This window comes from Galeopterus variegatus, unplaced genomic scaffold (genome assembly GCF_000696425.1).
Source record: "Galeopterus variegatus unplaced genomic scaffold, G_variegatus-3.0.2 Scaffold1665, whole genome shotgun sequence".
Lineage (NCBI taxonomy): Eukaryota > Metazoa > Chordata > Mammalia > Dermoptera > Cynocephalidae > Galeopterus > Galeopterus variegatus.
Genome location: NW_007727776.1, coordinates 314,922 through 328,289, shown reverse-complemented (window position 1 = coordinate 328,289; position 13,368 = coordinate 314,922). Strand labels below are relative to the sequence as shown.

The 13,368-nt window shown below is 39.3% G+C and overlaps 1 pseudogene; it reads right to left on the bottom strand.

Annotated features, from left to right (window-relative positions):
• Positions 1–11,093: 11,093 nt before the first annotated feature.
• Positions 11,094–12,176, bottom strand: LOC103595038 (annotated as a pseudogene).
• Between the last annotated feature and the right edge of the window lie 1,192 nt (positions 12,177–13,368).

Below are 13,368 nucleotides of genomic sequence, written 5' to 3'. Positions count from 1 at the left end.
TGGCTTACATTTAATGAAGTTGAGGTGCCAGAACTGCCCTGACATAACGTCAAGTGAAAGTATCCAAAGGATTGGAGAGACAGTGTTGGAGTGAACTATCATGTGCAAAATGAAGCCCTACTCTTTCCATCTACCTTCACCCCCTGAGAGGACCCAGAGGACACTCAATTCACTAAAGCATTTAAAAAATAAATTAGTGAAAGGAGCACAAGCATCCTTTAAAAGGAGGTGCTGTCCTTTGTAGATCAGATAGAATGGTGAGAGATGCTATCATTGAGATCACTTTCCTGATTCAATGGGAATAATGACATCCCAGAGTAGCACAGTCATCCAAGTGATCGTACTTAATGGTCAAACACACGGTGTTTACCATATGGGCATCAGGGGGGAAGCCATATCAAAATGTTTTGACCTGTAAGGATCTTTGATAACTAATAGATCACAGTATGTAGCTTTTGCATATGAATAGTGTGTGTGTGTGTGTGTGTGTGTGTGTGTTGTTAGATGAGACAGATTGGTTGGGGAGGTGAAGGAAATGCTTTTCTCTATTACTGAAATGTCTTTCCTTGTGGAGGTGGCTTTACTAGTATAACGTTCCTAACTCTTCCTGCCCCCTTCTTTTTTCTTTTTTTCTTTTTTTTTTTTTTTTTTGTTTTTTCTCCGTGTCCGGCAACGGATCGCAACCCTCAGTGTTGCCCCCGTACCGGACCGGGGACCGGCGACGGGATCGCAAGCCTCGGCGTTGCTCCCGCGCCTCGCTCAGCTCTTTTTTCTTTCCTAGAAAAGAATTTAGGGTCTGGTGGGCAGCTTCCTCCCAAGAGAAGGAGGGTATAGCTGAGCTAATCATGGCCAGTTTATGCTTCCCAATCTATTGGATCATCCTTCTTTCCTCCATTCCATGTGTTTACTGAGGGCAGGAGGTCTCACAATAGTATTCCAGTGCTGGATGGGTAAGTCCTTTTAATTATTGCGTTCTCTATTTGGAATTCTATTTGCTTGCAGATATAAGCCATTCTCTTATAAGGAGAAACTAGGAAAAGAAATGTGGATTAGTCTGACATACTAATGCTTTTGTCTTATTTTTTCAATTATTTAGAACCTGATTGAAGAAAGCAGGGATGTCTTTTATTGAGCTTCCTCAAATCCCAGTGTTAACTTTATTAACTCTTTCAAAGTTTCACAACTATCTTGTGAGGTAGTCAGAGATGCATTTTTAGCTCCAATTTGTAGATGAGAAAACTGAGACCCAAAGAAGTAAAGCCCATAGTCTAATAGATTTTTTTTCCTCACAAGCAGAGTAGGTTTATGCAGTCAGAGGGGCAAGCATGGGCATAAATAAATATCACAGAATCTTACCTGGAGACCTAGGACAGGAAGTACCCATTCAATGGCATGATTATTTTTGTTATGCTCTTCTCTGTTCATTTTGTGTACTGCTGATTTTACTGAATAACACATTTACGGACTGATACTGCTAATATATAAAATTCCTAGAAATCAATAAGAAAATGGCCATCCAACTGAAAAATGATATAGGCAGTTTACATAAAAGACAACATCATTGGTACCAGAGAAACGCAGCTTAAAACTAGAAATTAAGATTCTGTTCTTTTACCTATCAGGGCCGAGCCCGTGGTGCACTCGGGAGAGTGTGGTGCTGGGAGTGCAGCAGTGCTCCCACTGCGGGCTCAGATCCTATATAGGGATGGCCGGTGCACTCACTGGCTGAGTGTGGTGTGAGTGACACCAAGCCAAGGGTTGTGATCCCCTTACTGGTCCCCCCCCCCAAAAAAAAGATTCTGTTCCTTTACCTATCAGATTGGCAAAAATTCAAAAGCTGATAATGTACTCTGTTGATAAGGTTATAGGGAAACAGACACGCATATTACTGGTGAGAGGTTAATTACTACTGGATTTATAGCAATTTGCAACAATATTTGCCAAAATTAATAATGCATATGTTTTTGACTCAACAATTTTACTTTTATGAATCATCCCACAGATATATTTATACATATACAAAACACAGTGTGCATAAGGTTATTTATTACAGTATTGTTTTTAATAGTAAAATATTGGAAACTACTCAAGTGTGCACCATTAGCAGCCTAGTTCCATACCATGGGCTATGTACATACAATACAGCCATACAAAAAGACAAGGAAGCTCTATGTATGAAAGTGAAAAGATTTCTTATATGAATAAAAGCAAGTTACAAAAGGTGTATATGCTAATACTTCTGCAAAAAGAGGGAAAAAATTAAAAAAAAAAAAANAAAAAAAAAAAAAGAAATCAGCAGAAGGATACTGGGATTGGATAGATTCCTGGAGTGACTTTTGGTGCCACTTATCACTCTACATTGCAGGCTTTGAGATGCTACGTTCTACCACTCCCTAGCTCTCAAGTCCAAAAACAAGGTCACATTTGGGAAACATTCAGAGGGTGCTCAGGTAAGCAATATCAGTGCTTTATTTCCAAAACAATTTTGTCACCTAGAGCTTTCAAATAATAGGTGGGCTGAAAAGATATAAAGCAATGACTGTATCTTATCCACTGCCCCATGACTTCTACAAGGCCACTTGTTTCTCAGGGGAAAATGGGCCAAGCAGCCCTTTCTAATACTGAGCTTTTGCCTCTTAAACTATTCAGTATTCTCTCTGGTTTCAGGTGAGATATAATTGGTCTCAGGAACTCTGTTAATTCCTTGTTTCTTATAATCATTTTGATTTGAGCTTGGAGCAAAGAAGCAGTTATTTGGCATTAGCAGTTTAATTACACACTTATTTGTCTGATGACTTTAGTTCTCTTGCTTTCTGTTGTTTTATTTTGATGAGAGCAAAGACTTAAGTTCAGATCGTGACATTTTCTCCTCTTTTCAGAGATATTTCAGCCAAATGCATGATTTCTTTTCTTTGAAGACAGTTGGATACTTGCTATTGCTTCGTGTTCCAGTCTCCTTGCTAACCCTACTGCCCCATGTTGGACAATCTAAAGGAAGATATGATGGCTGTAGTGGATTGAATTATGTCCCCCCCAAACTCACTGGAGCTTGAATTGTGTCCCCTGAGTTCTTTGTATTAGAAACTTAGCCCCCACAGTGACTGTTAAGAGCGTGGGAAATCCTATTATGGTAACTGAAAGGTGGAGTCTTAAAGAGGTGATTGGATTGTAGGACCGTGCAGTAGTGAATGGATTAAAAATGGTGGTCAGGGGCGTGGTTCTGAGGGCTTTAAAAGAAGAGGAAGAGTCTGTCTCTCTCTCTGCTCTCTCTGCTTCCACCATTTTGCAACATGAGACCCCTGGGTTACTGTCACCACCACCAGATGGACTGTGGACTTCCTACCCTCAGAAACTGTAAGCAATAAATGTCGTTTTTCTTTCTAAATCACCCAGTTACACTTACTTTGTTACTAGAGACAAAAACGGACTAATACAATGGCCCAGGTCTTTTGCCTCTTTCTGTTCAGTTTACTGTTAACCTTAAGCACTGTACAAAAGGTTTTTCTCAGTCTGAGAAATAACAGTAAAGCATCAATTTATCTCAGGCACAGAATTCAAGTTCCAGTCCCCATGGGAAGTTTCCTCCAATTCTGGAATTAACCAAAGGACAGCAAATTAGTTGCAGTTAGTTTTTAAATGGTGGTGGTTGCTATTAATCCACAACAGAAGGGAAAAAAACTGAGACCAGAGATAAAGTTCTGACATTTAGCAGAAAAGCTCTAATCAAGGAAGATATGATGGCTGTAGTGGATTGAATTATGTCCCCCCCAAACTCACTGGAGCTTGAATTGTGTCCCCTGAGTTCTTTGTATTAGAAACTTAGCCCCCACAGTGACTGTTAAGAGCGTGGGAAATCCTATTATGGTAACTGAAAGGTGGAGTCTTAAAGAGGTGATTGGATTGTAGGACCGTGCAGTAGTGAATGGATTAAAAATGGTGGTCAGGGGCGTGGTTCTGAGGGCTTTAAAAGAAGAGGAAGAGTCTGTCTCTCTCTCTGCTCTCTCTGCTTCCACCATTTTGCAACATGAGACCCCTGGGTTACTGTCACCACCACCAGATGGACTTTGGACTTCCTACCCTCAGAAACTGTAAGCAATAAATGTCGTTTTTCTTTCTAAATCACCCAGTTACACTTACTTTGTTACTAGAGACAAAAACGGACTAATACAATGGCCCAGGTCTTTTGCCTCTTTCTGTTGAGTTTACTGTTAACCTTAAGCACTGTACAAAAGGTTTTTCTCAGTCTGAGAAATAACAGTAAAGCATCAATTTATCTCAGGCACAGAATTCAAGTTCCAGTCCCCATGGGAAGTTTCCTCCAATTCTGGAATTAACCAAAGGACAGCAAATTAGTTGCAGTTAGTTTTTAAATGGTGGTGGTTGCTATTAATCCACAACAGAAGGGAAAAAAACTGAGACCAGAGATAAAGTTCTGACATTTAGCAGAAAAGCTCTAATCCCACCAAAGAACACCTATAAAACCTGGAAGAGGTAGCCATCTCCTCAAATGCCCAGGCAGCAACTGATGACAATGTAGAAATGGGAAATATCTGTGTCACCAATATCTTTTTGAATAATCCACTTGTGTGGTTTGTGTGTGAATACCTACATTCTCTCAAACAACACAGTAAAGTATAATCTTGATCCACTGGGATCTCAACTGATTTTGTCTCTCTGAACCTTTCACTTCAAAAGCTCTTGATCTGGCAGTGTTGAGTTATTAAGAGCATAACCTGTAAAGTTGGTCCTGGGACTGAAGCTTCGCCCCCACCTCATCCCTTAGTGAAACCTAGTCCCCTATCCTTTTCTAGTTCTATTACTTGGAACAAGTTGCTTAACTTCTCTGAGCCCCTTTCCTCATCTATGAAATCGGATGATTTACTTTGCAGAGTTGTTGTAAAGTCAACTATATGTAAAGCAACTGGCACCTTAGTGTTCAATAAATGGTGTTGTAGCAGTATCTTAGAACACTACCAAAAATATCTTTGGGATTTTCTACAATTGAGACATTTGACAGCTTTCAAACAAACACTTTGCTTTAAATCCTTCAAGATATTCTATGTAATAGAAATCCCAGAGTAGGAGCATAAGATGTATTTATCCTGAAGGTTCAAGCAAGTCCTAATGCTGTGGAGCAGAAGGCCTTGAGAGACTTGAAGGATTTTTGGACAAAAACTCATCTTCAGTCAATCTAAAGTTAGGGCTCCAGAGCTTGGTCTAAAATGATTGGGCTTCTGAAGAAGGGGCACTTCTGAAGTCAGCATAACATGTGTTGACCTTACCTTTTCTTTTCTTTTTTTTTGTCTTTTTTCGTGACTGGTAACGGGATCGTAACCCTCAGTGTCGCGCCTGCACCGCGCTCAACCAGTGAGCGGACCGGTCTCTATATGGGATCCGAACCCTCGGCGGGAGCACCGCCACACTCCCAAGCGCCGCACTCTACCGACCTTACCTTTTCTAAAGACTGTGAAAAAATAAAGGAGAAAAAAAAATCTGTGTTACTTTAACCTCAATGCCACTATCAAATCTATGAAACATAAGTAAGGTGAAGTGACAGGTGTGGGGGTGGGGTGGATGTCGAAGACAGAATGCATGCCAGTTGTGGTTGTGATATCTGTGTAGTCAACACCAGGAACCTGAGGTGGTCTCAGAAAGCTGAAATGGAGCCACACAGTGAGACACAATGTCAAATAATGGCCTAGGATCCTTCAGCCAATAGCAAAGGCGGATACAAAGAACAGTGAGTCACCCCAGATAACTTCCTATATTATTTCAAAGAAATTTTAATTGTTGGAGGTGGGTCATTCACACAATTTCTCAGGGGGTGTTGAGTAGAGGACTCCTGTTTGAAATTATTTTGGCCCTACTCCTAGCTGGCATGACTTGGAGAAGATGGATTTCATCATCAGTTGGCACCAGATAGAGACACAAGTACAAAAACCCTATCACTGCCACTTCCTTTATCATGCAATAAATCTGACTTGCAAATGTCATACAACTGTACAAATCTATGGTGCAATGGCAGCTTGGACACTTGCCTTCACTTTGACCTGAATAAATGTTGAAATTTAAAAAATATGTGTATTGCTTATTCTCTTCATTAGCTTTTCCATATTTAGGCCAGAGCTTGGGATCAGCTGTGTCCCCTGAAAGTTCATGTATTGGAAACTTCATCTCCATTGTAACATTGTGTTAGGAGGGTGGGATATCCAAATATGGTATTTGGAAGGTGGGGCCTTTAAGAGGTGATTGGATCTGAAGACTGTGTCCTCACGAATGGATTGATCCATTCATGGAGTGGTGAGTTGATGGCTTAATGAGTGGTTATAGGTGTGGTTCTGATGGCTTTATATGGAGAGCGTAAGTCAGAACATATACTCACTCTTGCTCCAGCTCATTCTCGCCATGTGACAGTCTGTGTTGTTTTCACCACCAAGAAAAAGTCCCCACATGTGTTCCCTGGATCTTGGACTTCCCAGCCTCCAAACTGTAAGAAATAAATTATATTTCTTTATAAATTACCCTGTTTCAAGTATTCTGTTATAAGCAACAGAAACAGACTAAAATAGCCATAGTTTCCTAAATTGCCTGATGATAAAAATCATATGGGATGCTTGCTAAAAATTCAAATTTTTGAGCCCCTCTCCTGAGTGGCTAGGACTTATTAGTTGACATATGAGTGCTAATTACATATTTTTAAGAGCTTTACTAGAAGACTAAGGTATATGCCATAACTGAGGCGGATCATGGAACCTGCACAGATACAAGGCACCAGAAACCCAAAGAAAGGACGCTAGAAAAATTTTATCTTCACCCTCTCCTTCACCCTCTCTCAAAGACTCAAAATTGCATAAAGCCATGTGATGTCCTAACATGAGAAGAGGGGGAGAGAGAATATGTCTCATCTGTCTTTGTCCCAGGGTGGGATTGTTCACCATTTTCTACATTTTTTTCTTGGCCAATGTATAAAAAAGCTAATTGGTATTTCTGCACTGGTTCCTTAAACTTCTATTTCTTCCAGACACAGGTCACTTGATTCTTACAGAGGCCCTCCCTCAAGAGGCTAAATAGAAGAGTATATGTTATGGTGTCTACAAGTAGATCTAAGCCAGAGCAAATAGAAACTGAATCTCCATCATCATCAGGATCTATTGCTTGAAATAAAAAGGCCCCTCATGTATTCAGCTTGACTAAGATACACTTTAAAAATGAGGTACCCAAAACTTGGTACCCAAATCTTTATGAGAAGACCATAAAATGACCTCTAATTCTTCCTATGTTCCCCTAGTCACCTCCCATATAAACATCCTTGTCCTGTATCTAACAGTGCCTGCATCCCTGGTGGGAAGAGGTGGGGACCTATTTGGATCATGCTTAAATTAGCAAGGCTTAAATCTTCTCAAACTTTAGTGTGCCCAAAAATATGTTGAGGGAGAGTTGTTTAATATGCAGATCCCTGAGCCCCACCCCAGATATTCATTTAGTAGGTCTAGGAAGGGGTCTGAGTATCCCCAGTGATTTTGATGCACAGGACCAGTGAGTCTCACCTAGGGAAATATGGCATAATCATCTGTAGGTAGATAAGAAAAAAGACCAGATGAGAGTTTTAGAAACATAATTCTGAAGGCAGAGTAATAAAGATTAAAATTAAGATGTTTGAAAGCCATCGCAGTATGGTTTTCAAACTTTTTGCTCATGATCAACTGTAGAAAAAAAAAAAAAAACCTACTTAGTAATGCCTACATAAAAAAACTGAAACAATAAGCTTTCCAAAACAGAATTTTCACATTATAAGATACACCCTGCATCTGTACTGTTTTCTTTTCTTTTTTCTTTTGGCACTGGCAGGTCAGGGATCAAACCCTGGACCTTGGTTCTATTCCTTTCTGTTCTGTTTTCAGCAGGTGCTCCGCCACATGAAACATTGTCTCAAAAGGCAGCTTCACTTGATTGTCTTTACAAGTTCATGTGGCCCAGACTGCTTGAGCCCTTTTCAGACTTTGCCAGCGACCCTTATGTTAACCCTTTATTGAACGGGACAACACTTCTCAGTTTCAGTGGCTGTTCTGAAATTGGCCCACTATACTTCCTCATGGAGATCTGTCGGCTATTTGGGGGCTTTTCTGTTCTCAAGTCTGTTAGACACTCCATTGTTTCCCTCTGCTTCCTCCTGCATACACCCTGAGATCACACAGGTCTATGGCTGTGGGTGTTTATCTTCACCCACTTGTATTTTCAGGTCTGTGGAGAGACCTTGCCACTTGGTGATGGTGCAAATATTATTCACGTGTTTTTGGTCTTGCCATCTAATTTCTCTGCTATCATGTGGGAATTTGGAGAGACAAAAACTGTGCTACTGTCACTGCCATCTTCACCTTGCTTTTTTTTCTCTGTCGTTACCACAATCCGTGCATCTTTAGGCGATATATTTTTGAATAGTTTTCTTTTCTTTCCTGAAGCTTATATAAATGGGTATGTTCTTCTGTGCCTTCTTTTTGGCTATACTTTATGTTTTCTAGTCATTCATATTGATACTTATAACTATAATGCATTCATTTCTGCTACTATATTTATGAATATATCACAATTTATTCATTCTCCTGCTGATACACTTTTTTCCAGTTTTTGCTAATTATAAGTAAGGCTCTGGTGAATATTCTGAACTAGACCTCTAATGCGCATATGTAAAGCTTTCAAGGAAATACTTAGGTATATGTGGATATGAAACAATATTACTTTTAACTTCAATTTGCGTTTTCCTGATTACAAATGAAGTTGAACATCTATTCATGTATTTACTCACCGATCATGTTTCTTCTTGTGAAAAACGCCTGTTCATAACCTATGCCCATTTTTTTATTGGATTGTTTGATTTCTTATTGATTTAGAAGAGTTCTTTATATATTCTAGATAATAATAATATCCTGGTTATATGTTTTGCAAATATCTTCTCCCAATTTGTACATCACCTTTTCTTACTCTTTTTGTTTCCAAAGAACAGAATTTTTGAATTTCTATGTACCAATGTTTATCAATCTTTTCTTTACAAATTTTGCTTTTTGTATCTTATGTATGAAATCTTCCTTACCTTGAGATTATAAAGATATTCTATATTTTCTTCTAAATGTTTTAAAATCTAGCTTTTTCATTGATCCATCTGGAATTTATTATGTGTGTTGTTTGAAGTATGGGTCCAAAATCAACTTTTTGTACATGAGTAACTCATTTTTCGAACACCATTTCTTAAATATTTCTTCCCTTCTGTATTGATCTGCATTGCTGAGCCTTTTCATACGTACATAGATATGTTTACAGGCCCCCCCATTCTTTTTCACCAAGCTATTTGTCTATCCCTCCTCCAGTATATTATGTTTCTGCTTTTTTTTCTTTTCTTTTCTTTTTTTTTTTTTTTGGCAGCTGGACAGTACAGGGATCTGAACCCTTGACCTTGGGTTTATTGAACACTGTGCTCTAACTATCTGAGCTAACTGGCCAGCTCCTCCAGTATATTATGATATTTTAATAGAGCTTTAAAATACATTTTGATACCTGAGAGGACAAATCGTCTCTTCCTCTACCTCACATTTCTGATTCCCAACATACTGCCTCAAGAATTGCTCAACAATACCTCTGTGTACCCCTCCCACAAGGCAAATTGGAACAAAAATGGTCCCAGACTGTAGAACTGGCTTTTCCTAATTTGTGTGGAGCTCAGCCCAGCACCACACACTGATAGCTATGGAGAGGTATTTGTTTCCTAGGTGTACGTGGGAATGCTAATATTATTCAATACTATTTCCCAGAATAAGTAATCAATTCTTGATTGCTAAGGTAATGTTCTGTCACTTGTAACTATTACCTAAATTACTATGGTAACTTTCATCCCAGAACAAATGAGTTGTTTGTTATCTTAAAAACTTTGTTTCCTTAAGTGTGGAGAAAGTTAAGACTTTCAGTTCATCTAAATATTCATCTTTTTTGTGACTTTGAAATAAAGAGGATATCAGAAAATAGTGGGTTCATTCAGTGATAACCAAATCTATTTTAACGATCATAAACTTCATTATATGAGAAAAATGTTCAAGTATAGTTAAGTGGGGTTATACGCATTATATACATTGATAGAAAATTGTATATTCTTGTACTTTGTGTTACATTGTTCTTTAGAAATTTCAGAAAGGGCTTAACAAATAGAGAAATTCCTTTCTGGTATTGACTGTGTGACCGATGATATATGCTCAGGTGCTATTATTCTAGTGGCTGCTGGTGAAAGGCATCATCTCTGTGCCTTATAAAGGTGAGGTCTGCATTTCTGACTAGATTTTATTACATTCATATTATTTTTCTGCAAAAAAAGTAGATGCCTATTTCTACTCTACTGTTGAGGGTAACTTAGTCACATAAAAGGAAATTAAACTACTTTTCATGGGCTTTTTATTGAGACAACATGACCTGCTAATAACATTTAAATCTTATTAGGTGTTTACATTTTCAGTTGATTTGAAGACAGCAAGATATCCCACAAGAGCTTGTTTTGTTTGGTTGTGAAAGGACGTTATCAATGTGCCTGAGTGTGCATATGTATTCATTTAAGTTCTTCATACATCAAGGGCAAACCTATTTCTAAACAGTACATTTGTGAAATTTTCAAATAATACCTACAATATATTTTTTCTTCAAATTCCAAACTCCAATTTAGATAAAGTACCCCTAAATGGGGTTACTAATCCTAACTTTCAAAGGAATCCACCCATATAGTGTCTTTAATTTCATGAGTAGTTCAAGGGAGGATTTACTGATTTTCACACTAGATAATGTCGAACTGCTCCAGTTTCAGAAACTCATCAGAAAGAAGATTTAGTCTATTAAAATGTTCACATCCCAAGTTAAGATGGATACTGAATACAAGAGTATACATATATCTGAAGAAAAGTCAGTACATGTGTATCTTTTGTTACACAAATCAATTTACAACGTCTGTTCTGCTGTGTGGAATGCCAGTGGCCATGGGCATCTGCCTTTGGCCTCAGCTCTCCCCCTGCTCATGGGGGCTCCCAGACCTGGCAGGCCTTCGAGAAGATGTTGAGGTTCCATCAAGGGTCTAGACTTTGGGCACTTCCATTGTTTTCACCAAGTCTGGGCTGTTTCATCTCTGGAGGACTGCCCTGAGGGTCTCCAGACATCTCTGACTGAATTTCTTCTGTGGAAGGGTTGGGAATTACGTTGAGTGGTACAGAATTTTGTGAAGTATCTGTCTTTATAAGGGTATTAAGTTTATTCTCTGGGGAATTGTTTTGCTTCAGGCTTGTGACGTGTTCAGAGTAACCCTGCAGGATGGGTGGGCTTTTGTGTTTTGACTACTGGGCTGCAGGGTCTTCTCCTCTGTTGGCCCTATCAAGGAGTTTTTGACACCAGGAGTGATTGAGTGAGTGTCCTTGATTGCTCCTGGGCCTGGAGATTGTCTGGCTGGAGGTGGGGTTGTGCAGGGACTGCTGGGGTCTTGGATTCTGCTGGTGGGGCTTCCCTCTACTGGTCCAGGTACCGGCAAAGACCATTGGTGCATCTGACTCTTGGTTCTCTTTGCTGTCTCAGGAGTTCTCATGCTCAAAACTGGCTTCTTTTTCAAAGGAATTCCAAGTTCATCTTTCTCAAATGTCACAAATGAACAATAGCCATCCATGGATGAAATGGCCAGGAAGGCCCTGTCATTGGGCCATGAAATATCACTCAGGGTGTGGTAGTGTATATTAGACACATAACTGAAAGGGAAAGGCTGCTGGGTGTCATATAGAAGCAAAGAGACCTCTGAAAACATAGCAAACACGAGGCTGTAGGGCAGACTCATCAGCTCCAGGCATGGCTGTTTCCACCACTGGCCCGAATTCAAGGTGGACTGGACATCAGTGAACAGCAAGTGTTGCTTTTCTAGGACGTGGAAGATGAGCAATCGTCCTTTAAAGTTTTTTTCTGGAGAAAACATAAGTTGTATTCATTACATTTTCACCAGATTCCACATATCCAGCTGGTGTGAGGAGCAAAGACCTGGCCTGTCTCCCTTCCAAGAGGCACAGGACAAGGCAGAGAAAAGCCTCTGTCCCAAGGAAGGGTTGACGTGCAGGCCAATCATGGTTCTGCCCTTTCCCTGGAAGTGACTGAGATATCTCTGTCCATTTCATAATTTTTCACACTTAGAAGAAGATTGCTGAGAAGCTTCAAATGAGTCCACAAGGAGCGGAATTCTTTTTTCTTTTCCCCCTTGGGAAAAATTTCCATGGTATACTAAGAACCAGGAGTGAAGGCTGTTTCCTCAAAGGTGTCACATATTACTGGGGAAGGAGAGAAATAGGGGCTACTCTTCTGTCATGGACCATTGTTGGCAACTTTTGACATGACTTTCTTCCTGGAGGATACCCGTGTACTTTTAAGAAATTTCATGATTCTTAGATCTTATTATTTCTTTTGGTTACAGCATCAAACATCTTGTTCTAAGTGACAGCAGAGAAGAGTTAAACATAGACGAAGCTGTAGAGAGTTTGCAATGCATGGTTTATACTACAATAAATGGAAGTATGTCTTGTTTAGCAGTGCTGCTGACTGAATCCCTGAAGCATTTTTCAGCTTTCCTGACTTCAGAAAAAGAAAGCTGCTGAGGGAGGAATTTTTTGCCCCTTCAAGACCCAGGAGGATGAAAGTCATCACGTGGGAAATAGCCTGGGTCTGTTTTTTAGCTTTTGAACATATTTTCCTGTCAAAGGGACACAGCTTGTTTCTCTTTCTTTCATCAGTCTTTCCTTCCTTTCTTTCTTCCTTCCTTTTTCTTCTTTCATTAAATAATTCACAGTATAGATTTCAAAGCAATAACTTCCTTCGATTTTCTCATTTTATTTCATGACCACTTTTTAGCAAACCAGCTAAAACAAATAACTGCAAAGTCATTGAGATTTGACCAGGTGGAAATTCAAAGAATTAATAATGGATTTTTGCCAGAGTGTTAAAAGGGCAAAAACCCATAATTTAAAAATAACTTATTTAACCAAAAGTAGTAAGTTAATTCTGTGAGAGAGTTCTATTCAAGGGTAGAGGAATAACTTAAAAATGTTCTCATGCAATGTCTCCCCCAGTATGATATCTTGATAGGTTTTCTTTTTTCCATCATAATACTTCTTCCATAGGTAATAAACCTGGAACTCACTTAAACATGATTACTGGATGATTCTGTTGAATGAGTTTTTTTTCTCTCCTGATCTTTCCATTCTACACTTCTACTATTTCTCATCTTTATTTCATACTTTCACAAATCAGGGCTCTCTCTCTGTCTCTCTCTCTCTGTCTCTCTCTCTCTCTCTCTCTCTCTCTCTCTCTCACACA